Below are 23,456 nucleotides of genomic sequence, written 5' to 3' on the forward strand. Positions count from 1 at the left end.
TACTTCGATGCACTTTTGTGTCTCTGCTTTTAACTGCTTGTGTGCATATTTGCAATTTTGTATGAGTGTGTTTTAATTGTTTATATCTTTATCTGTGTGCATTTTGTATGTTTAGCTATGTACTGTATGTGTGTGTGAGTTTTAGCTACTTATTAGTTACATTTATGTGTACTTTGTATTGTGTGTTTGTGTGTGTATATATATGTGTGTTTTAACTGTATCTTAGGTGCACTTTTCTCTGTGTGTGTGTGTGTGTGTGTGTGTGTGTGTGTGTGTTTCCCCTTCTTCCCACTTCCCATTCTTCCTGGAGAATAAAATGGGATTGTGATCCACAAAGCTCAGGAATGTGGGGGCTGGTCTGGGACGGAAGTGAACGGTTTAAAAATTAGCTATCTTTGAAGCCAGACCAGTTTCCCAATTGGTATGATGAGCTCCTTTATGTAATGGGGAAAGTCTGCATGGTATGTCAGTAACCTCTCTCTCGGAATGCATGTTTATATATCTGCGGATGTGGGCATGCAAACTGGGAACTCACTTAAGACAAGAATGTTGTTCGACTTTCAAACTGGAAAATATTGAAGGAAAAGGTTACGTGGGGTCCGCAGTGCTGTGTCTCCATTCAGTCAGCACTCCACATATGGAAGCCATTCTGAAGAAAGGATAATTTTTCCGCACTGGAGGAGGAGGTAACTTGGATGCATTCCAATTGCATTAAATAGAAAAACATTCCCAAAGAAAGATCTGCTCTGTCTTCCTAAAAAAGAATTAAAGCAAAAAAAAGAAACTGGCTCTTAATTTGAGTGCACTTTAACTAAAATTGAGATGGGAACGTTTTCATCTTCTGCTAATGATTTTGTTGTTTACACCCTTTCTTCAGGACAAGTGCCTGCATCGGCGTTGTCTCCGTCTCAAAGCAGTGGCCAGGTTTCCTCTATAACCCTTAGTTAGTTCACCCATCACCCCTGCAGCAGGTCGCGGGAGTCCTCTATCCCGGGCCAGTCTTTCAAGGTATCCCCTGGTGTGGCCCATCTTCTTGGCGTCAGCTTCAAGGTCGTTTTGCCAATCGTTTTTCGACCAGCCTCCCTTCTGCTTTCCCTGGGGATTCCACGTTATGATTATACTTGGCTTTCGCAGTGTGTGTCCTATCCATCCCCGTTCGTCTTCCACTGCTGGCCCGGCTGGTGTGCTCTCGGCCAGAGACTGATGTTGCCGATGACTTCTGAGCAGGTGGACCTGGAGGATTTTTCTCAGATAGCTATTAATAAAGGTCTGCACTTTCCAAATGCTAGTCTTTGTTGTTCTCCAAGTCTCTACATCCCTCAGGCAAGCTCAAAGAGTTACTGAAAGACATGATGATGATACCCGCAGCGCCTTGAGCCTACCAGCTGTTTGATGTGGTTAAACCTCTCTTCATCCAAGAAACATGATAATGGCACAAACTGACTTCTTACAAAACCACACGAGTGATGTTTACATGGCAGTGAATTACCAGGGCTGTGTCTCATCGTGGTGACCATTGCATAATGCCCCAGGTTTCTGGTCATCATCCTGCACGAGTCCTCTGGGGACCCGTGGGTTAACTATGCTGTTGCATTCTCTAGGCTATGAAACCGCATCGCCAGTTTCCTCTCTCCCAAACTGTTCATGAACCCATGAACACTCTCTCACTATTTTTCCTCTTTTTGCACTGTTAACTTGTATATGTTATGTTCTGCCAGAAAACATCAGACTTTACAACATATGTCAGTGGTAATAAACGTGATTGTTGTTCTGATTCATGCCTGAACAGTTTCCAAACAATTGTGTGAATGAGGCCGACTAATTGCGTATTGAATCGTTTGGGCCTCCAATGCGCTGAAGGCCCCTCCCTTTATGTACGGGTTTTGAGTGCACACAGTTTGCTGCTCACCCACACCACCAGGTTCAGGAACAGTTAGTGCCCTTCAGCCATCTGGCTCTTGAACCAGAAGGAATGGCCGGCTGGTGGCGCAGTGAGATCAGCGCCGGACGCCAGAACAAGGGTTCCCGAGTTCGAATCCAGGTCGGGCCACTCCTGAGCACGCTTACCATCCGTGTTGGGCTGAGTGTCGAGCTAGCCACTCGGCCTCATCAAAAATACAAGGGTCGAGTCAGGAACGTTCAGAACGTGACCCGGTTAATCCTGACATCACGTGCCGACCAAGAATGGCTGAATGTCTGGTAGGACACCCTTAAAAAAAACCAGAAGGGATAACTTCACTCACCCCATCATTGAACTGTTCCCACAAACTATAGACTCACTTTCAAGGACTCTTCATCTCATGTTCTCGATATTTATTGCTGATTTATTTTTTTATTCTTTTTTATTTTGTATTTGCACAACTTATTGTCTTTTGCATACTGTTTGTCCATCCTGTTGGGTTCGATCTTTCATTGATTCTGTTGTGTTTCTTAGATTTACTATGCATGCCCACAAGAAAACGAATCTCAGGGTTTTTCAGTACAAGGTGACATGTACAGTATTGCGCAAGTCTTAGGCACATATATATAGCTAGGGTGCCTAAGTCTTTTGCACAATACTGTAGTAATTTTATGTATTGCACAGTATTGCTGTAAGAAAAAACAAATTTCATGACATGTGAGTAATGATAAACCTGATTCTGATTTGGATCTCGACTGCGAACTGAGAGTGGGAAAGAGAGGGGAATCATGTTTTGGAAAAGGGGAAGGGAGAGGGGAGGGAGCGGGAAGCACCAGAGAGACATTCTGTAATGATCAATAATGGAATTGTTTGGAATCAAGTGATCTTGCCTGGTGTCTCAAGGCTGGATGTGTCTGCACCTGCACCAACCCTGCCCTTAGCACCCCCTCTCTGTCATCTGTTTCACGCCCCTCCTACAACACTCCACCCTCGCCATTCCCAACATCCTTTGCTCCCGCCAGATTTACAGACTTGGTCTCTGCTCCACATTGACGAATACAGTACTATGCAAAAGTCTCAGGCGGCCTGAATATATATGTGTGTGTGTGTGTGTGTGTGTGTGTCTGTGTGTGTGTGTGTGTGTGTGTCTGTGTGTGTGTGTGTGTCTGTGTGTGTCTGTGTGTGTGTGTGTGTGTGTGTCTGTGTGTGTGTGTGTGTGTCTGTGTGTGTCTGTGTGTGTGTGTGTGTGTCTGTGTGTGTGTCTGTGTGTGTGTGTGTCTGTGTGTGTGTGTGTGTGTCTGTGTGTGTGTGTGTGTGTGTGTGTGTGTCTGTGTGTGTGTCTGTGTGTGTGTGTGTCTGTGTGTGTGTGTGTGTGTGTCTGTGTGTGTGTCTGTGTGTGTGTGTGTCTGTGTGTGTGTGTGTCTGTGTGTGTCTGTGTGTGTGTGTGTGTGTGTGTCTGTGTGTGTGTGTGTGTGTCTGTGTGTGTGTCTGTGTGTGTGTGTGTCTGTGTGTGTGTGTGTGTGTCTGTGTGTGTGTGTGTGTGTGTGTCTGTGTGTGTGTCTGTGTGTGTGTGTGTCTGTGTGTGTGTGTGTGTGTCTGTGTGTGTGTCTGTGTGTGTGTGTGTCTGTGTGTGTGTGTGTGTGTCTGTGTGTGTGTCTGTGTGTGTGTGTCTGTGTGTGTGTGTGTGTGTCTGTGTGTGTGTGTCTGTGTGTGTGTGTGTCTGTGTGTGTGTGTGTGTGTGTGTCTGTGTGTGTCTGTGTGTGTGTGTGTGTCTGTGTGTGTGTGTGTGTGTGTGTGTGTGTGTCTGTGTGTGTGTGTGTGTGTGTGTGTGTGTGTCTGTGTTTGTGTGTGTGTCTGTGTGTGTGAGAGATGCAGGGTTTTGCACAATAGCGTATGTACTTTGATAATAAATTTACTGTGAACTTTGAACATTTTCGCCTCAATCGGCCTGGTTCATTGCTCCCGCACTGTAAATTGCCCGGCGTGTACCAAGGCTAACGTGACGCAGTAAAAAAGTTTAATCCAGATGCTCCATAGTTGTTCCTGCTCTGTGCATAAGTAACGAAGTCAAGGGTGTGTTAGTTGGCTGGCCAGCTGGTTACTATGTAATGCCGCTGCTGTGGAGAAAAGCATGGGTTTGACCCCACACTTTTAAACAATATCCCAGCTCTGCACATCAGAGAATCTAGCTGATCTTCAGTGGACTCTGTCTACACTTCTCGCTGCCTCGGTAAAGCTGCCACCATAATCAAAGACCCCACTGACCCCAGCTCACAATCTATCTCATTATGATCTTGCATCCTATCGTTTACCTGCCTTGCACTTTCTCTGCAGCTGTTCCACTTTATTCTGCGTTCTGCTACCCTATTTTCTTGTACAAGCTCAGTGCGCTGTGGAATGGTTCGATCTGTATGAACAGTATGCAAGACAAGCCTTCCTCAGTATCCTAGTACATGACAATAATAAGCCAATTCCAACTCCAATTCTAAACCCAGCATGGGCATCTTCTCTTCTCCCCCCCACCTCCCCACCACCCCCATCAGGCAAAAGAAACAAAGGCCTGAAAGCACCTCGCTCTAGGACAGCTTCTACCCCACTGTAATGTGAACTCTTGTCCTCTCTCTCTACCTTGTTAGATCACAAGACATAGGAGCAGAATTGGGCCATTCGGCCCATTGAGTCTGCTCCATCATTCCATCATGGCTGATTTATCATCCCTCTCAAGCCCATTCTCCTGCCTTCTCCTCGTAACCTTTGACACCCTGACTAACCAAGAACTTATCAAACTTTGCTTTAAATATACCCAATGACTTGGCTTTCAAATCTATCTGTGGCAATGAATTCTACAGATTCACCACCCTCTGGCTGAAGGCAGGCCTGCTCAGGTCTGTTCTGAAGGGACGTCCTTCTATTCTGAGGCTGTATACTCTAGTCTTAGCCTTCCCCACTACTGGAAACATCTTCTCCATGTCCACTTGTCCACTCTGTATAGGCCTTTTGATCTTAAACAGGTTTCAATGAGATTCTCCCCCCCCCCATTGTCTAAATTCCAGCAAGTACAGGCCCAGAGTCATCAAACAATCCTCATACCTTCACCCTCTCATTCCCAGGATCATTGTCGTGAACCTCCTCTGGACCCTCTCCAACGCCAGCACATCTTTTCATAGAAACATACATAGAAAATAGGTGCAGGAGTAGGCCATTCGGCCCTTCGAGCCTGCACCGCCATTTATTATGATCATGGCTGATCATCCAACTCAGAACCCCGCCCCAGCCTTCCCTTCATACCCCCTGACCCCCGTAGCCACAAGGGCCATATCTAACTCCCTCTTAAATATAGCCAATGAACTGACCTCAACTGTTTCCTGTGGCAGAGGATTCCACAGATTCACCACTCTCTGTGTGAAGAAGTTTTTCCTAATCTCGGTCCTAAAAGGCTTCCCCTGTATCCTCAAACTGTGGCCCCTCGTTCTGGACTTCCCCAACATCGGGAACAATCTTCCTGCATCTAGCCTGTCCAATCCCTTTAGGATCTTATACGTTTCAATCAGATCCCCCCTCAATCTTCTAAATTCCAACGAGTACAAGCCCAGTTCATCCAGTCTTTCTTCATATGAAAGTCCTGCCATCCCAGGAATCAATCTGGTGAACCTTCTTTGTACTCCCTCTATGGCAAGGATGTCTTTCCTCAGATTAGGGGACCAAAACTGCACACAATACTCCAGGTGTGGTCTCACCAAGGCCTTGTACAACTGCAGTAGTAACTCCCTGCTCCTGTACTCGAATCCTCTCGCTATAAATGCCAGCATACCATTCGCCTTTTTCATTGCCTGCTGTACCTGCATGCCCACTTTCAATGACTGGTGTATAATGACACCCAGGTCTCGTTGCACCTCCCCTTTTCCTAATCGGCCACCATTCAGATAATAATCTGTTTTCCTATTTTTGCCACCAAAGTGGATAACTTCACATTTATCCACATTAAATTGCATCTGCCATGAATTTGCCCACTCACCCAACCTATCCAAGTCACCCTGCATCCTCTTAGCATCCTCCTCACAGCTAACACTGCCACCCAGCTTCGTGTCATCCGCAAACTTGGAGATGCTGCATTTAATTCCCTCATCCAAGTCATTAATATATATTGTAAACAACTGGGGTCCTAGCACTGAGCCTTGCGGTACCCCACTAGTCACCGCCTGCCATTCTGAAAAGGTCCCGTTTATTCCCACTCTTTGCTTCCTGTCTGCTAACCAACTCTCCACCCACACCAATACCTTACCCCCAATACCGTGTGCTTTAAGTTTGCACACTAATCTCCTGTGTGGGACCTTGTCAAAAGCCTTCTGAAAATCCAAATATACCACATCCACTGGTTCTCCCCTATCCACTCTACTAGTTACATCCTCAAAAAATTCTATGAGATTCGTCAGACATGATTTTCCTTTCACAAATCCATGCTGACTTTGTCTGATCATTTCACCGCTTTCCAAATGTGCTGTTATCACATCCTTGATAACTGACTCCAGCAGTTTCCCCACCACCGATGTTAGGCTAACCGATCTATAATTCCCCAGTTTCTCTCTCCCTCCTTTTTTAAAAAGTGGAGTTACATTAGCCACCCTCCAATCCTCAGGAACTAGTCCAGAATCTAACGAGTTTTGAAAAATTATCACTAATGCATCCACTATTTCTTGGGCTACTTCCTTAAGCACCCTGGGATGCAGACCACCTGGCCCTGGGGATTTATCTGCCTTCAATCCCTTCAATTTACCTAACACCACTTCCCTACTAACATGTATTTCGCTCAGTTCCTCCATCTCACTGGACCCTCTGTCCCCTACTATTTCTGAAAGATTATTTATGTCCTCCTTAGTGAAGACAGAACCAAAGTAATTATTCAATTGGTCTGCCATATCCTTGCTCCCCATAATCAATTCACCTGTTTCTGTCTGCGGGGGACCTACATTTGTCTTTACCAGTCTTTTCCTTTTCACATATCTATAAAAGCTTTTACAGTCCGTTTTTATGTTTCCTGCCAGTTTTCTCTCATAATCTTTTTTCCCCTTCCTAATTAAGCCCTTTGTCCTCCTCTGCTGAACTCTGAATTTCTCCCAGTCCTCAGGTGATCCACTTTCTCTGGCTAATTTGTATGCTTCTTCTTTGGAATTGATACTATCCCTAATTTCTCGTCAGCCACGGGTGCACTACCTTCCTTGATTTATTCTTTTGCCAAATTGGGATGAACAATTGTTGTAGTTCATCCATGCAACCTTTAAATGCTTGCCATTGCATATCCACCGTCAATCCTTTAAGTGTCATTTGCCAGTCTATCTTAGCTAATTCACGTCTCATACCTTCAAAGTTACCCCTCTTTAAGTTCAGAACCTTTGTTTCTGAATTAACTATGTCACTCTCCATCTTAATGAAGAATTCCACCATATTATGGTCACTCTTACCCAAGGGGCCTCTCACGACAAGATTGCTAATTAACCCTTCCTCATTGCTCAAAACCCAGTCCAGAATAGCCTGCTCTCTAGTTGGTTCCTCGACATGTTGGTTCAAAAAACCATCCCGCATACATTCCAAGAAATCCTCTTCCTCAGCACCTTTACCAATTTGGTTCACCCAATCTACATGTAGATTGAAGTCACCCATTATAACTGCCGTTCCTTTATTGCACACATTTCTAATTTCCTGTCTAATACCATCTCCGACCTCACTACTACTGTTAGGTGGCCTGTACACAACTCCCACCAGCGTCTTCTGCCCCTTAGTGTTACGCAGCTCTACCCATATCGATTCCACATCTTCCCAGCTTATGTCCTTCCTTTCTATTGCGTTAATCTCTTCTTTAACCAGCAACGCCACCCCACCTCCCCTTCCTTCATGTCTATCCCTCCTGATAGATAGGGGGCCCAAAACTGCTGATAGTTCTCAGTGCGGTCTGACCAATGCAGTGTCATGGCACCGCATCTTATCTGTACTTTCCATGTGACCCTCCGTTCCGTTACTGCCCTTCCCTGAAATTGCCTCAACATACTGGTGTGGGGAAACAGGGGAACCGATCTGTATGGATGGCACACCAGACATCGCAGGTGACAATAATGAGCCAATTTATTAATTTTACCAGTTTAATATTCCAGATCATCTCCGAATCCATCCTGTCAAGATACCTCAGGGTCTTGTATGTTTCAATGAGGGCTCCACTCATCTCGAATAAATTCCAGCCGAGCTTGTATACCTTTGCTCATTTGACTTCCCACCCACTGCAAGTTCTAGTCTAGTAAATCTTGTCTGAACTGCTTCCAGTGCATTAGCATCCTTAATGTTTTCCAGATGCAGCCTCACCAATGCCTTACATGAGCACAAGCACACTATTCTTGTGTTCAGCTCTGCTCAAATTCAATTGGATTTGGTTTATTATTGTCACATGTACCAAGGTACAGCGAAAAGCTTGTCTGGCGTACTGCTCATACGGATCAAATGAGCTGAGATAAATGTGCATTTAATATTTGAGTAGATGATGAGGTTGAAAGCCAACCTCTCCATATACAGGATGGTACGGTAGCGTGGCAGTTAGCCTAATATTACTACGGCCCCAGCCACCTACCCGGATTCAATTCCACCACTGTCCGTCAGGAGTTTGTACGTTTTCCCTGTGACCATGTGGGTTTCCTCTAGGTGCTCCAATTTCATCCCACGTTCCAAAGAGGTTCAGATTAGGGTTACTACGTTGTAACAGGCTACATTGGTTTTGGAAGCATGGCGGCACTTGGTGGCTGCCCGTATCACATCCTCAGACTGCGTTAGTTGTGGAAGCAAGCGACACAGTTTGCTGCATGTTTCAATGTACATGTGACAAATACGGCTTATTTCTTTTGAACCTCTTTCAAGAGTCTGATAACAGAGAGACAGTGGTACGTGCTTGCAGGCTTTAGTATCTTCTGCCCAATGAGAGAGAGTGTCCTGGGTGGGTAGGGTCTTTGATTATGCCGGCTGCATAACTAGGCAATGGAGAGTGGAGACAGGCTCCATTGAGGGGAGTGTGGTTCTTGTGATGTGCTCTGCGGTACCCACTGCTCTCCGCAGCTTCTTGCAGTCACATGCTAAACAGTTGCCGTGCCAAGCCGTTATGCATCCAGACAGATGATTGCTCACCTCTGGATGAATCACGGGACAATTTATAATGACCAGTTAACCTACCAACCGGTACGTCTTCGGATTGTGGGCGGGAAAGTGGAGCACCCGGAGAAAATCCACACAATTTATGAGAAGAACATGCAGATCCCTTACAGATGGCGCTGGAATACAACTCCGAACTCTGGGGCTGTAAAAGCGTGGTGCTATCCTTCACGCTATGGAACAGAGATTGGAGGTTCTTCTTTAGCCAGAGGGTGCGAATCTGTGGAAGTCATTGCCATGGCGGCCGTGGAGACCAAGCCATTGGGTGTATTTAAGGCAGAGGTTGACAGGCTCTTGATTAGTTAGGGTGTCAAATGTTATGGGGAGAAGGCGGGAGAAAGGGGCTGAGAGGGATAAATCAGCCATGATTGAAGGAATAATTTATAGCCTGATGCACTATCAATTACTCCAAAAGACTGGAAGTAGAGTAAATACTGAAAGGCTTTTAACAGTAAATGGCCCAATGTCCATGCTGAGTATCTGTCCTGGACTGAGGGAGGAGCAGTGACACAATCGCCTTTATTCAAGGGTCTGTGGGAGGAGCCACAGGAGCAGTCGGTAGAGGGGCGTGTCCAGGCATGTCCAGACAGGTAACCCAGTTACAACATATACATATGGTTTACCACATAGCCAATAAAGCCCTTTCAAATTTGCAAGAAGTGTGACAGGTATCTCCAGAACTGTGGAGCTGGAGTCATGGAATCTATTCTAGGCAACGTTTCTGACAGGCATTTGAACTACAACAGTCAGGGAGTATTGGGAGAGTTTGGAAAAAGTAGTGTTGAGGCCAAGCTTGAAACTGCCATGATGTAGATGAATGGAGCAAATAGAATCCAAAAAAAAAAGGACCTTTCAGCCCAACAAGTGCTGCTAACCCTTGATTTATTTAGAGATTCAGCACAGAACAGTCCCTTCCTGCCCAATGAGCCGTGCCACCCAACAACCCACCTATTTAAACTTAGCCTAGTCACAGGACAATTTACAATGTCTAATTAACCTACTAGCCAATATATCTGTGGACTGCCGGAGGAAACCCACATGGTCACATGGAGAACGTACAAACTTCTTGCAGACAGCACCAGAATTGAACTGTAAACTCCCGGCACCCCAGGGTGTAATATCGTCACACTAACCACTAGCTACCATGGTTCCCCTAAGCACTCATTGACAATGATCTCCTTTACTAGCTGTGCCTCTGTGTCAGGTCCTGTTTCCGGCGTTTATTGTCAGATAAAATTACTTTGGCAATGCAGAGTGAGGACTGAATATTGTCTTAGTTAACAGAGAGAATTCCGTCACTTTCTTTGAATCCATGTCTTGTGATCTTTCTTATTTCACCCGAGAGGGCAGGCCGCATTTAGTGCCTCATCCAGACACGACAGCACTCCCCGAGGGCTGTATTTGCATTGGAACATCAGCCTAGACTTTCACACCCAATTTTCTGAAAATGGTGGAGGGTGAGCCACTGACGGAACCATGAATCATAATATAGAATTGTATTTAGGTTCATAAACATTGATGTCATTTTAAGTTTTCTCAGCCAACAGTATAAGAATGGAGTTTATTACTAGACCCCAGGCTGATGATGTTAGCTGTTCACAGGATTATTAAAATTTATTGCGGGAGTCTATTTGGAATATCATGGACTTTCTAGCCTGTGATGAACTTTGGCTCACTCCCCAGCTCTTATTCACCTTGCAGGTCAGAATACTCTGCACTGGGTTTTCTCTTAACTACCTCCATGCACTTATGTATGGAGATCATTCCCAGACAGGACAAAAATGTTAATGTATCTTGATACAGGTGGCGAGAATAAACCAATAGATTTCAATCCAACAGACATTTTAAATACCAAGGACCTTTACATCCAGCCCATACCCCTTTTTCTCAATTTTAGTTCTTTCGTTCTCTCTCTTTTTCACACTTTCTCTCCCTCTCCCTCTCTCTCCTTCTCCATCCTTCCCCCTCCTTCCCTCTCCCTGCTCTCTATCCCATTATATCTCTCTCACACACTCTCTCTCCCTCCCTCGTGCTCTCTCTCACCCTTTCATTACCTCTCTCACTCTCTCCCGCTTTCACTCACACTCTCTCTCTTCCTCCGTCTCTCTCCCTCCCTCTCTTTCTCCATCTTTCAGTCTTTCCCTCTCTCACACATACGCTCTCTCTCTCCCTTCTTTCCCTCTCACTCTCTCACTCACTCTCTCTTTCTCTCACTCTCTCACTCCACTCTCACACACTCATCTCCTTTCTCTCACTCTCTCTATCACTCCCTCTCTCTCACTCTCACACACACTCTCTCGTGTTCTCTCTCATTCTCTCTTGCTCTCTCTCTCCCTCACTCTCTCACACACTCTGTCTCTCTCTCAAACTCTCTCTCCCTCACACTCTCTCTCACTTCCTCTCACTCTCACACACTCTCTCTCATGCTCTCTCTCACACACACTCTCTCTCACTCTCTCTCTCACTCTCTCTCTCACTCCCTCTCTCCCTCACTCTCACACACACTCTCTCGTGTTCTCTCTCATTCTCTCTTGCTCTCTCTCTCCCTCACTCTCTCACACACTCTGTCTCTCTCTCTCAAACTCTCTCTCACTCTCACTCACTCACACACTCTCTCTTGCTCTCTCTCACTACCTCTCTCCCTCTCACTCTCACACACTCTCTCTCATGCTGTCTCTCAAACTCTCTCCCTTACACTCTCTTACTTCCTCTCACTCTCACATACTCTCTCTCATGCTGTCTCTCAAACTCTCTCCCTTACACTCTCTCTTACTTCCTCTCACTCTCACACACACTCTCTCATGGTCTCTCTCAAACTCTCTCACTCTCATTCTCTCTCTCTCACTCCCTCTCTCCCTCTCACTCTCACACACTCTCCCTCACACTCTCTCTCACTCCCTCACACTCTCTCTCACTTCCTCTCTCTCTCACACACTCTCTCTCACACTCTCTCTCTCACTCCCTCTCTCCCTCACTCTCACACACACTCTCTCTCACTTCCTCTCACTCTCACACACACTCTTTCTCATGCTCTCTCCCTCACTCTCACTCTCTCACTCCTTTCTCTTGTTATGTTCCACCTTATCTCCTATTCTTTTCCCTTTCGTTTTCTTCTTTTTTCCCTCTTTCTGTCAGTTTTCTATCTCGTTTTTAAGTTTGTTGTCCCCTTTTTTCTCTCTCTCTCTCATTTTCAAATCTCAGATTGAGATAAGAAGTAATGACTGTTTTTTCAGCCTGTGGGGGGGCCGTAATTTGAGCTCTCTTCTCTGGAAAGTATTTACTGGAAATGTAGCGTCATTAATGCACCAGCCTTTACTGAGTTTTTTTTCCCGCAATACTTGAATAAGGAAAAGCCCCAACTTCGCAGTGCTGATAATGGATTGTTCGCAGTTCTGACTGGTGCTGTACCCTTTGAGAGGAGACAGGTAAAAGACTTCTGCATGGACAACTCTGAGATCTGTTTCCTTTAGTGAGGAGCAGTCTGAGAACTGTATTGTATGAAATGTCTGTCTCCATCTCTCTTTAAGTGTCGCATTTTGTTCTGTATCATGTTTGGTTTCTATTTTCTAATGTTTATCTGCCGTGTGTATTGCAAGACGCAATGAGAGCACATGTCATGACAAGGCTTGATTGACTGAAGCCTTTTCTTTTGCCAAACAGGATTGTAATATTTATTGTTCAGATGCTTTTAGCTGTGAAATATTATCTTCATATGGACAAAGGATTTCTTGCAGAGAAAATTCTGATATCTGAGACAAAGACGTAGTTTAAGATCAGTGTGGGAAGTTCTTTACAGACTGATTATTTCCTGTGATTTTAAAATGCCTCTTCATTTTAAACAATCGAGTGGTTCAGTATGTTTATTAGTCCCCAAGCAGACGGAGTGAGCGAGTGAGGAGTTCAAAGCCCACGTCCAGCACATGACAATACAGTGCCCACCGCGTGTCTTTTGCGCTATTTATTTATTTATTTTATAACTTGGAGTAATTTTTTATGTCTTGCACTGTACTGCTGCTGCAAAACAACAAATTTCACAACCCCCGTTATTGATAATACATCTGATGGTAATTCTGCTGTGGAAACTCCGATGCCCAGGAAGTCTCTACAGTGTTGGGACCCAGCTAGTTCCATAACAGATAGAGCTCTCCCCACCACTGAGGATCTACAGTAATATGACCATAAGACATTGAAGCAGAATTACGGCATTTTGCCCATCGAGTCTGCTCTGCCATTCTATCATGACTGATTTATTATCCCTCTCAACACTATTCTCTTGCATTCTCTCCATAACCTCTCATGCCCTGACTAATTAAGTACCCTCCACTTCAAATACACCCAAAGACTTGGCAGCCACAGACCCGTGGCAACAAGTTCTACAGATTCACCACCCTCTGGCTAGAGAAATTCCTTCTCATCTCTGTTCTAAAGGGATGTCCTTCCACTCTGAGGCCGTTGCCCTCTGTTCCTTGACTCTGTCAGCTAATGGAAGCAGCTTCTCTATGTCCACCACATCTAGGCCTTTCAATATTCTGTAGGTTTCAATAAGATTCCAACCTCAACCACCACCCTCCCCCCACCTCATTCTTCTGAACTCCAGTGTGTACAGGGCCAGAGCCAACATCTACAAGATGCAATATCTCAGGAAGGTGACTTCCATCCTCAGGGGCCACCACTAGGCCATGCCCTGTGCTCAATACTGCCATCAGACTGGAGGTACAGGAGCCTGAAAAGCCATGCCTTAAGGTTCAACAACAGCTTCTTTCCCACTGCCATCAGGTTCTTGAACTGACCTGGAAAACTCCAGTTCCATCTCAGACTGGATTCTCCACAATTGATTGAAGAGGTGTGCATTCCAAGGCTGGAGTGGATGTTGAGGATTCCCTGTGGCATTTTGCAAAGTAGAATAGAGGCATCTCAATTGGCATCAACCCCCCACCTTTTAGACGAGCTGGACCACATAAATAAGAGGATAGGTTAGGTGACCTAGTCTTGGTCAGAGAGGGATGTGTCTGGAGCAGGAATGTACAAATCCTAGTTATGATAATATGGACTCTTGACCTCAGAATCTGCGTTGCAACAAAGGACATAACCATCATGAAAGACCCTGTCCATCCAGGCTATGCTCTCTTCTCACTGCTACTATTGGGAAGGAGGTACAGGAGCTTTAGGTCCCTTACCACGAGCTCAGGAACAGTTATTACCCTCCAACCATCAGGCTCCTGAGCCAGAGTGGATAACTTCATTCACCCCAACACTGAGCTGATTCCACAACCTACAGTCTCACTTTTAAGGACACCGCAACTCACGTGCTCGGTATTATTTATTTAGTTACCTATCCATCATCTATCTATTTATTTACTTATTTGTTTGTTTATTTATCTATTTCATGCTTTTTCACTGACTCTATTGGATTTCTTTGTTCTACTGTGAATGCCTACAAGAAAACGAATCTCAGGGCAGTGTATGGTGACATATACGCACTTTGATAATAAATTTGCTTTGAACTTTGAACATTCCAAAGACATACAAGTAAGTTGTAGGCCTTCTGCACATTGGTTGTCTGTCCATCCTGTTGGATATGGTCTTTCATTGATTCCATTGTGTCTCTTGTATTTACTGTAAATGCCCTCAAGAAAATGAACCTTGGGGTAGTTTATGGTGACATATACGTACTTATTAGTGAGTTTACTTTGAACTTTAAGCTTTGAGCTTGCACCTTATTGTCTGACTGCAATGCACTTTCTCTAAGTACAACATGCAGTTGTTGCTTTTCCCTGTACGATGTCAATACACTGTTGTAATGAAATGATCCATGGGAATGGCATTTGCAAAACACCATGTTTCACTCCACCTCAGCAGGTGACGATAGTAAACCAAATTACCATTTTGACCGGTGGCAAGCTGTAATCTACCACTGTCATGGAAACATGGTGATTCAGCTGTTAAGAACAATTCAAAATTCAAAATAACTTTATAATCAGAATATATATGTCACCATAAACAACTCTGAGATTCATTTTTTTGCAAGCGTACACAATGAATCCAAGAAACACAAAAGAATGAATGAAAGACCACACCCAACAGGACAGACAAACGATCAGTGTGCAAAAGACAGCAAACTGTGCAAATACCAAAGACAAAAAAGGGAAATAATTATCAAGAGCATGAGATGAAGTGTCCTTGAAAATGAATCCATAGGTTGCGGGAACAGTTCAGTGATCCAGGGTGTAATTAAAATCAGTATCAGAATCAGGTTTAATATCACTGACGTATGTCATGAAATATGTCATTTAATGGCAGCAATACAGTGCCAGACATTTAAAACATTAAGACATTAAAAAATAAAATAAGTGGTGTAAAAGTGGAGTAGTGAGATGGTGTTCACGGGTTCAAGGTCTGTTCAGAAGTCTGATGGTAGAGTGGAAGAAGCTGTCGAGGGTGTGTGTTCAGGCTCCTGTACTACCTCCCGGATGGCAGTAATGAGAAGAGGGCATGTCCCGGCTCGGGACAGATTTACCAGCGGCTGGCATCTCCTACCCAGTGGGAACAGGACATTTCCATGTGCCATCTCCCTCTCTCTCCCCCCTCCATCAAGCCATAACAAGCAGGGGGCAGGGTAGAGCCCTGCTGAGCTGGGAACACCGAGCAGATTCACTCAGGGAGTCTGACAGCGGCTCTTTCTGCGCCAGCTGGCTCTCCCATCACTGCTCTCTCTTCGGTTCTCTCCCACGCGCTGTTATTGTTTCTAACTTACAGTTTGAGTGACAAGAAGTTGTCTAGAATGGTGGCCTGGGGCTTCCCATTCAGGATTTTCCCTAATACTAAAATCACACCACCCATAAGTGACATTAGCTCTCTAGCCTGGAGCTAACTGGAACTGGAGGACATTGCTTCAAGATTCAGGGGAGAAGATTTAGGATGGAGATGAGGAGAAACTGTTTTTCCCAGAGAGTGGTGAATCTGGGGAATTCTCTGCCCAGGGAAGCAGTTGAGGCTTCCTCACTAAATATATTTAAGATACAGTTAGATAGGTTTTACATAGTAAGGGAATTAAGGGTTATGGGGAAAAGGCAGACAGATCAGCCATAATCTTATTGAATGTCGGGGCAGGCTCGATGAGCCGGATGGCCTACTCCTGCTCCTATTTCTTATGCTCTTGAGCTCTTATGTAACCCCAAACCACCAGCTGCCTACTCAGTTCAAAGGTGAACAATAATTGCTGATATAACCCGAGAACAAACAAAATATAGGTCCAATAGGGCAGATGTAATAGGATTTCCCTCTTCATTGCCCTCTCAGTGGGGTTGGAGGAAGTGATTTGGCAGCACTCGCTGGAGTTTAGAAGAATGAGGGGGTTTCTCATTGAAACTTTTCAAATACTGAAAGACCTAGATAAAGTGGATGTGGAGAGGATGTTTCTTACAGGGGGGAAGTCTAGGACCAGGTGGCGCAGCCTCGGAATGGAAGGACTCTCCTTTAGAACAGAAATGAGCAGGGATTTCTTTGGCCAGAGTGTGGTGAATCTGTGTTACTACAGCTGTGGAGGTCAAGTCATTAGGTATACTTTAAGCAGAGTCGATAGGTTCTTGATTATTAAGGGTATCAGAGGCTACGGGGAAAATTCTTCAAGTAATTCCATCTCATCTCTGTTCTAAATCAATGTCCCTCTATTCTAAGGCTGTGCCCTCTGGCCCTAGACTCACTCAATACATGAACATTCTTCCCACATCCACTCAAAATTCAATTGATTTCAATGAGATCCCCCCTCATTCTTCTAAACTCCAGCAAGTACAAGTCCAGAGGCATCAAACACTCCTTATACATTAACCCTTTCATTCTGGGAATCATTCTTGTGAACCCCCGTGGAACTTTTCCAAAGTCAGCACATCTTCTCTTCGATAAGAGGCCCAAAACTGCTCACAATATTCCAAGTGTGTTCTGACCAATACCTTATAAAACCTCGGCATCACCTCCTTGTTCTTATATTCTAGCCCTCTTGAAATGAATGTTACCATTGCATTTGCCTTCCTTAACACTGACTCAACCGGCAAGTTAGCCTTTAGAGAATCCTGCACAAGGACTGCTAAATCCCTTTGCACCTCTGATTTTTGAATTTTTTTCCCAGTTTAGAAAATAGCCTATGCCTTTATTCTTTCTTCCAAAGTACATGACCAGACACTTCCTTATACGATATACCATCCGCCACTTCTTTGCCAATTTCCCCAATCTGTCTTAAGTCCTTCTGCAGTTTCCCTGGTTCCTCAAAATTATCTGCCTCTCCACCTATCTTTGCATCATCCACAAACTTGGCCACAAAGCCATCAATTCCATCATCGAAATCTTTGACGTGTATAACATGAAAAGAATCAGTCCCAACATCAACTCTAGTGGAACACCACTAGTCACCAGCATCCAGTCTGAAAAGGCCCCCTTTATTTGCACTCTTTGCCTCCTGCCAATCAGCCAATCTTCAATCCATGCTTGTATCTTTCCTGTAATACCATGGGTTCCTAACTTGTAAGCAGCCTCGTATGTGGTACTTTGTCAAAGGCCTTCTGAAAATCAAGTAAAAAACATCTATTGACTCTCCTTCATCTATCTTGCATGTTATTTCCTTAAATAATTCCAACAGATTTGTCAGGCCAGATTTCCCTTTAAGGAAACCATGCTGAGTTTGGCCTCTTTTGTCATGTGTCTCCAAGTACTCTCAAACCTCACCCTTAAAAATGGACTCCAATATCTTCCCATCCACCGAAGTCTGGCTAACGGCCTTATTATTTCCTTTCTTCTGCCTCCTTCCCTGCTTAAAGAGTGGAGTGACATTTGCAATTTTCCATTCCTTTGGAACCATTCCAGAGTTTAGTGACTCTTAATAGATAATTACTAATTCCTCCACAATCTCTTCAGCTACATCTTTAAGAACCCTGGTGGGTAGTCCATCTGGTGCAGGTGACTTATCTACTTTCAGCTTCCCGAGAGCCTTTTCCTTAATAATAGCAACGACACTCACTTCTAACCCCTGACGCTCTCAAATCAGATGCTGGGATTCCAGAATAACACACACAAAATGCTGGAGGAACTCAGCAGGTCAGGCAGCATCTATGGAAATGGTGAAACAGTTGATGTTTCGGGTCAAGAACCTTTCATCAGGAATCCAGACTGTCTTTATAATTTGAGCCCTTAAATCCTGTTAAGATCCTTATGATTCTCTTCTGCAATTTTTTTTGAGGGAATTGGAATTGGTTTATTATTGTCATGTGTACCTAGATATAGTGAAATGTTTATAAATACTGGAGTTTTGCAGATGCTGGAAATTCAGAGTAACACTCAAAAAATGCTGGAGGAACTCGGCAGGTCAGGCAGCATCTATGGAGGGGAATAAACACACGACGTTCCGGGCTGAGGTCCTTCATCCTGATGCTGCCTGATTTGCTGAGTTCCTTCAGCATTTTGAATCAGAATCAGGTTTATTATCACCAGCATGTGTTGTGAAATTTGTGAACAGCAGCAGCAGTTCAATGCAATACATAATATAGAAATAAAATAAAATGATAATAATAAATAAATAAATTCAAATCTGTCCATGCTCCAGATCTCTCGTTGGTTCTGTGAGTTCTTCCAGCGGCTGAGGCGATATTGATAAAAATTGTTTTCACTAGCAGCAGAGTCAGTGAGCCAGGGGACAGAGTGAGTCAGAGGGAAGAACTCTACATTGTGAGTTGTTATGATACTATTGATTCTCCACGAACTTTCAAAAGGGAATTGGTAAATTAGTTCATTATTGTCACATAGGATCATAGAGAAAGAACCACAGTGCAGAAAGAAGCCCTTCACAACATCTAGTTCAAGCTGGACTATTATTCTGCGGGTAGTGGGTAGTGGCTCCATATGTCACTACAACAGGGAGGGACGACCCTGCCTTACACGAGTCCCGGGGTCAGCTGGCTCCGGCTGACAGTACCCGGTATGGGCCCCTATCCAGGGTTACGGATCCCACTGCCTTGTGGGTATCTTCGGGAGAAGAGAAGGCTAAGGAGTAAACCCTACACAGATCCCGAGTAGAGCTCCTAAGGCGGTTGGATGACGTATCACGTCACCTCCCGGCAGCTCCTGCAGCCAAGCTGATGCCAAATGTACTGCTTCGCATTGCTTTGGACCGCATCCGCGAGGCCAAGAGGGGGATCTTGATGTCTGGGCAGCCCAGGATCTCCATATTCATCGTCCAGGTCTGCACCTCGGGACCGGGCGCATCCATTGTCTACTTAGACAGACGGAGCCATTATTATTATTATTATTCAGCCTAGTCCCATCGACCCACACCTGGACCATAGATCTCCATACCCCTCCCATCCATGTACTTTCAAAACTTCTCTTAAATGTTGCAATCAAACCCACATCCGCCACTTCCTCTGGCATCTCGTTCCAATCCTTCTAAATGACGAAGTTCCCCCCTCAGGTTCCCCTTTAGACATTTCACCTTTCACTCTATAACATTTAGTTCTAAAGGATAGTGCAAAAGACTTCAGCACGTATATGTAGCAAGGGTGCTCAAAACTTTCGCACTGTACTTTGTTTGTTGATGGTGAGTGGAGAGTGAGTTTGTAAATCTGGCAGGAGCAAAGGTTGTTGGGAAAGGTGCAGGTGGAACGTCACAGGAGGGAGTGTGGGACAGGTGGGAGATAAGGAATGTCAGGGGTGGGGGTGAGGGGTGGCACAGGCACACCCAACCCTGAGAAGGTCACTTGATTCCAAAAAAAATTGGTTTATTGATCAGGGTGGCACGGTAGCATAGTGGTTAGTGGTTAGCATGCCCCACAGTATTTCCCCCCACCCCTGCCGCCTGTAAGGAGTTTGTACGTTCTCCCCGTGACCACATGGGTTTCCTTTGGTTTCCTCCCACAGTCCAAAGGTTAATTGGTCATTGTAAATTGTCCTGTGATTAGGTTTGGGTTAAATTAGGGGATTGCTGGACGGCATGGATTGAAGGGCCAGAAGGGCCTATTCTGCACTGTATCTCAATAAATAAAGTACAGAATGTCTCTCTGGTGCTCTCCACTCCCTCCCCTCACCCTTCCCCTTTTCCCAACCATGATCCTCCCTCTCCTGGCCCCCTTCCCACTCTCTATCTGCAATAGAGACTCATATCGGAATCGGGTTCATCATCTCTCACAGTTGTCAAGAAATTAGCTTTTTTTGTGGCAGCAGTAGAGAGCAAAATATAAAATGACTACAGTGTTGAGCAAAATCGTTAGGCATCCTGGCAATATATACAGTATGTGCCCAAGATTTTTGCAGAGTACTGTTGTTCTACCCAACGTCAGTGGGAAAAGTCTGCTTGCCTTTACCTTATCTATACCCCTCATAATTTTGTGCACTTCTACCAAATCTCCCCTCGTTCTCCTGCGCTCTACAGACTAAATTCCAAACCTATTCAACCTTTCCCTATAACTCAGATCTTCAATTACCAGCAACATCTTGGTACCAACATTTTTACTGTACCTTGGTACCAACACAAGGTTTTAAGAGCATAAGATACAGGGACAGAGTCAGGCCATTTGGCCCGTCCAGTCTGCTCTGCCATTTCATCATGGCTGTCTCAGCCCCAGTCTCTTGCCTTCTCCCCATATCCCTTCAAGAATCTATCAACCTCGACCTTAAATATACCCAATGACTTGGCCTCCACAGCCACCTGTGGCAATGAATACCACAGATTCACCACTTTCTAGCTAAAGGAATTCCTCCTTACCACTGTTCTAAATGGACGTCTGTCTATTCTGAGGCTGTGTCCTCAGATCTTAAACTCCCCCACCATAGGAAATGAACAATGAAAAACTTTGTTTTGCGTGCTATCCATGCAGATCATTTCAGTATAACAGTTCATCAAGATAAGTCAATGAAGCAAATAAATCTTTATCCTATGGGAGTTAGTGAGACCCTCACTCACTGCTGTCACTTTGTGCTGCTCTCTGACTGTTCACCCAGCCTATCAGATTTCTTCTTCTTCAGCCCTTTACCAGTTCCACCTATCACCTCCCAGCTTCTCACTTCATTCCTCTCTCCTCCACCCTCCCTCCCTCCCTCCCCCTGACCTGGCTCCACCTATCACCTCCTGGCTTCTCACCTCATTCCCCTATCCTCCCGCCCCCTGACCTGGCTCCACCTATCACCTCCCAGCTTCTCACCTCATTCCCCTCTCCTCCTGCCCCCTGACCTGGCTCCACCTATCACCTCCTGGCTTCTCACCTCATTCCCCTCTCCTCCACCCACCCACCCTTCCTCCCGCCCCCTGACCTGGCTCCACCTATCACCTCCCAGCTTCTCACCTCATTCCCCTTTCCTCCCGCCCCCTGACCTGGCTCCACCTATCACCTCCCAGCTTCTCACCTCATTCCCCTCTCCTCCACCCACCCTCCCTCCCTCCCCCTGACCTGGCTCCACCTATCACCTCCTGGCTTCTCACCTCATTCCCCTTCCTCCATCCACCCACCCTTCCTCCCGCCCCCTGACCTGGCTCCACCTATCACCTCCCAGCTTCTCACCTCATTCCCCTCTCCTCCCGCCCCCTGACCTGGCTCCACCTATCACCTTCCAGTGTGTACTCCTCCCCTTCCCCACATCTTCTTATTCGGGCTTCTTCTCCCCGTCTTTTCCAGACTTGGCCTGAAATGTTGACAGCTTATTCCCCTCCATAGATGTTGCCTGACTGGTTGCGTTTCTCCAGCACTTTGTGTTTGTTGCTCTGGATTTCCAACATCTTCAGAATCTCTTATGTTTGTGGTTGTTCTGTTCATGCTATATTGTAGCAAAAATCACATAGGTCTTGCTACATTACTATACCATACACACAGTGGCCACTTTATTAGGTACACCTGTACACCTGCTCATTAATGCAAATATCTAACCAGCCAGTCGTGTGGCAGCAACTCAATGCATAAAAGCATACAGACATGGTCAAGAGGTTCAGTTGTTGTTCAGATCAAACATCAGAATGGGGAAGAAATGTGATCTAAGTGACTTTGGTTGTGGAATGATTGTGCCAGGTGGGGTGGTTTGAGTATCTCAGAAACTGCTGATCTCCTGGGATTTCCATGCACAACAGTCTCTAGAGTTTACAGAGGATGGTGAGAAAAACAAAAAGCATCCAGTGAGCAGCAGTTCTGTGGGTGAAAACGCCTTGTTGATGAGAGAGGTCAGAGGAGAATGGCCAGACTCGTTCAAGCTGACAGGAAGGAGACAGTAACTCAAAAAAAAAGCAAGCATTACCACACTGATGGGCAGAAGAGCTTCTCTGAATTCACAACACGTCGAACCTTGAACTCGTTGGCTTACAGCAGCAGAAGACCATAAATATACCCTCTGTGGTCACTTAATTAGGTACAGGAAGTACATAATAAAGTGGCCACTCAGTGTGTATAACCTACAGAGTATATAAATTTATAGGTCACAGCCAGTTCTCCTCACAACAAAGTGAATACTGAGACTTAGAGTCATCCAGCATGAAAATAGGCCATTCAACCCATCTGGTCCTTGCTGATCAAGGTACCCATCTGAGCTAGTCCCATTTAGCACATACCTCTGTACTCAGGTACTCTTTAAATGTTGTATCTCTCCATGTACCTGACCAGGTACCTTTTCATATGTTATTAATGTACCAGAGGAAGTGGCAGTTCACTCCAGATACTGTCCACCCTCTGAATGAACAGTTCCTACTAAATTCATCCTCTTTCACCTTAAACCCATGCCCCCTAGTTCTTGATTCCCAACTCTGGGGAAAAAATATGCGGCACCCTCTGGGTGAAAGGTTACCCCTCAAGTTCCTGTTAACTCTCTCCCCATCACTCTAAATCCATGCCCCCTAGTTACCAACTCCTCGACGATGGGGGAAAGGGGAAAGACAGTACGCATTCACCCAGTCTATGACGGCCCGAGTTTTATACACCTCAGCAAGATCACCCCTCATTCTCCTACACTCTGTTGCAAACCTGCTCAACCTCTCTCCATAACTCGTTCCCTCAAGGTGATGAGGTAAGCTGAGCGAGATGGAAGTTCTGGGCAGGGCAGACTGATTGCGAGGAGAGGGAGAAAAACACGATTAACGCATTACATCATTGATGATAATCCAGATGCTGGCTCGGATTCCCCTGCTCGTTTTTGGAAAAAGAGCTTAAGACAGAACCAGATGAAGATCATTCACCTCAGTGAGTCAGCCCATGCACTGAGCCAAGAGTTTTGTGTTTAACACCCTCCGTAGGACTGAGAGAGAATGGTACCAACCAGTCTGATACCGTAACCTTTGTCATACCTCGTTTAACATCCCTGTTCCCCACCTCCTCTCTATTATTTGAAAGATACAGGCATCGTTTCCACTGGT

At 45.3% G+C, this 23,456-nt stretch overlaps 1 protein-coding gene across 5 annotated transcripts in view; it reads left to right on the forward strand.

The window, feature by feature from the left end:
- Positions 1-23,456, forward strand: part of palld (palladin, cytoskeletal associated protein) — a 446,071-nt gene that overhangs the window by 353,319 nt on the left and 69,296 nt on the right. Inside the window, exon 1 of one of the 5 annotated variants that reach the window (XM_072257629.1) lies at positions 12,360-12,510. The exons of the other annotated variants lie outside the window; for them this stretch is intronic. The gene's annotated coding sequence lies outside the window, so the exon portion shown is untranslated. Of the gene's footprint in view, positions 1-12,359; positions 12,511-23,456 lie in introns of those variants that run through there. 5 annotated transcript variants of the gene reach the window in all.

Source organism: Mobula birostris, chromosome 5 (genome assembly GCF_030028105.1).
Source record: "Mobula birostris isolate sMobBir1 chromosome 5, sMobBir1.hap1, whole genome shotgun sequence".
Taxonomy (NCBI): domain Eukaryota; kingdom Metazoa; phylum Chordata; class Chondrichthyes; order Myliobatiformes; family Myliobatidae; genus Mobula; species Mobula birostris.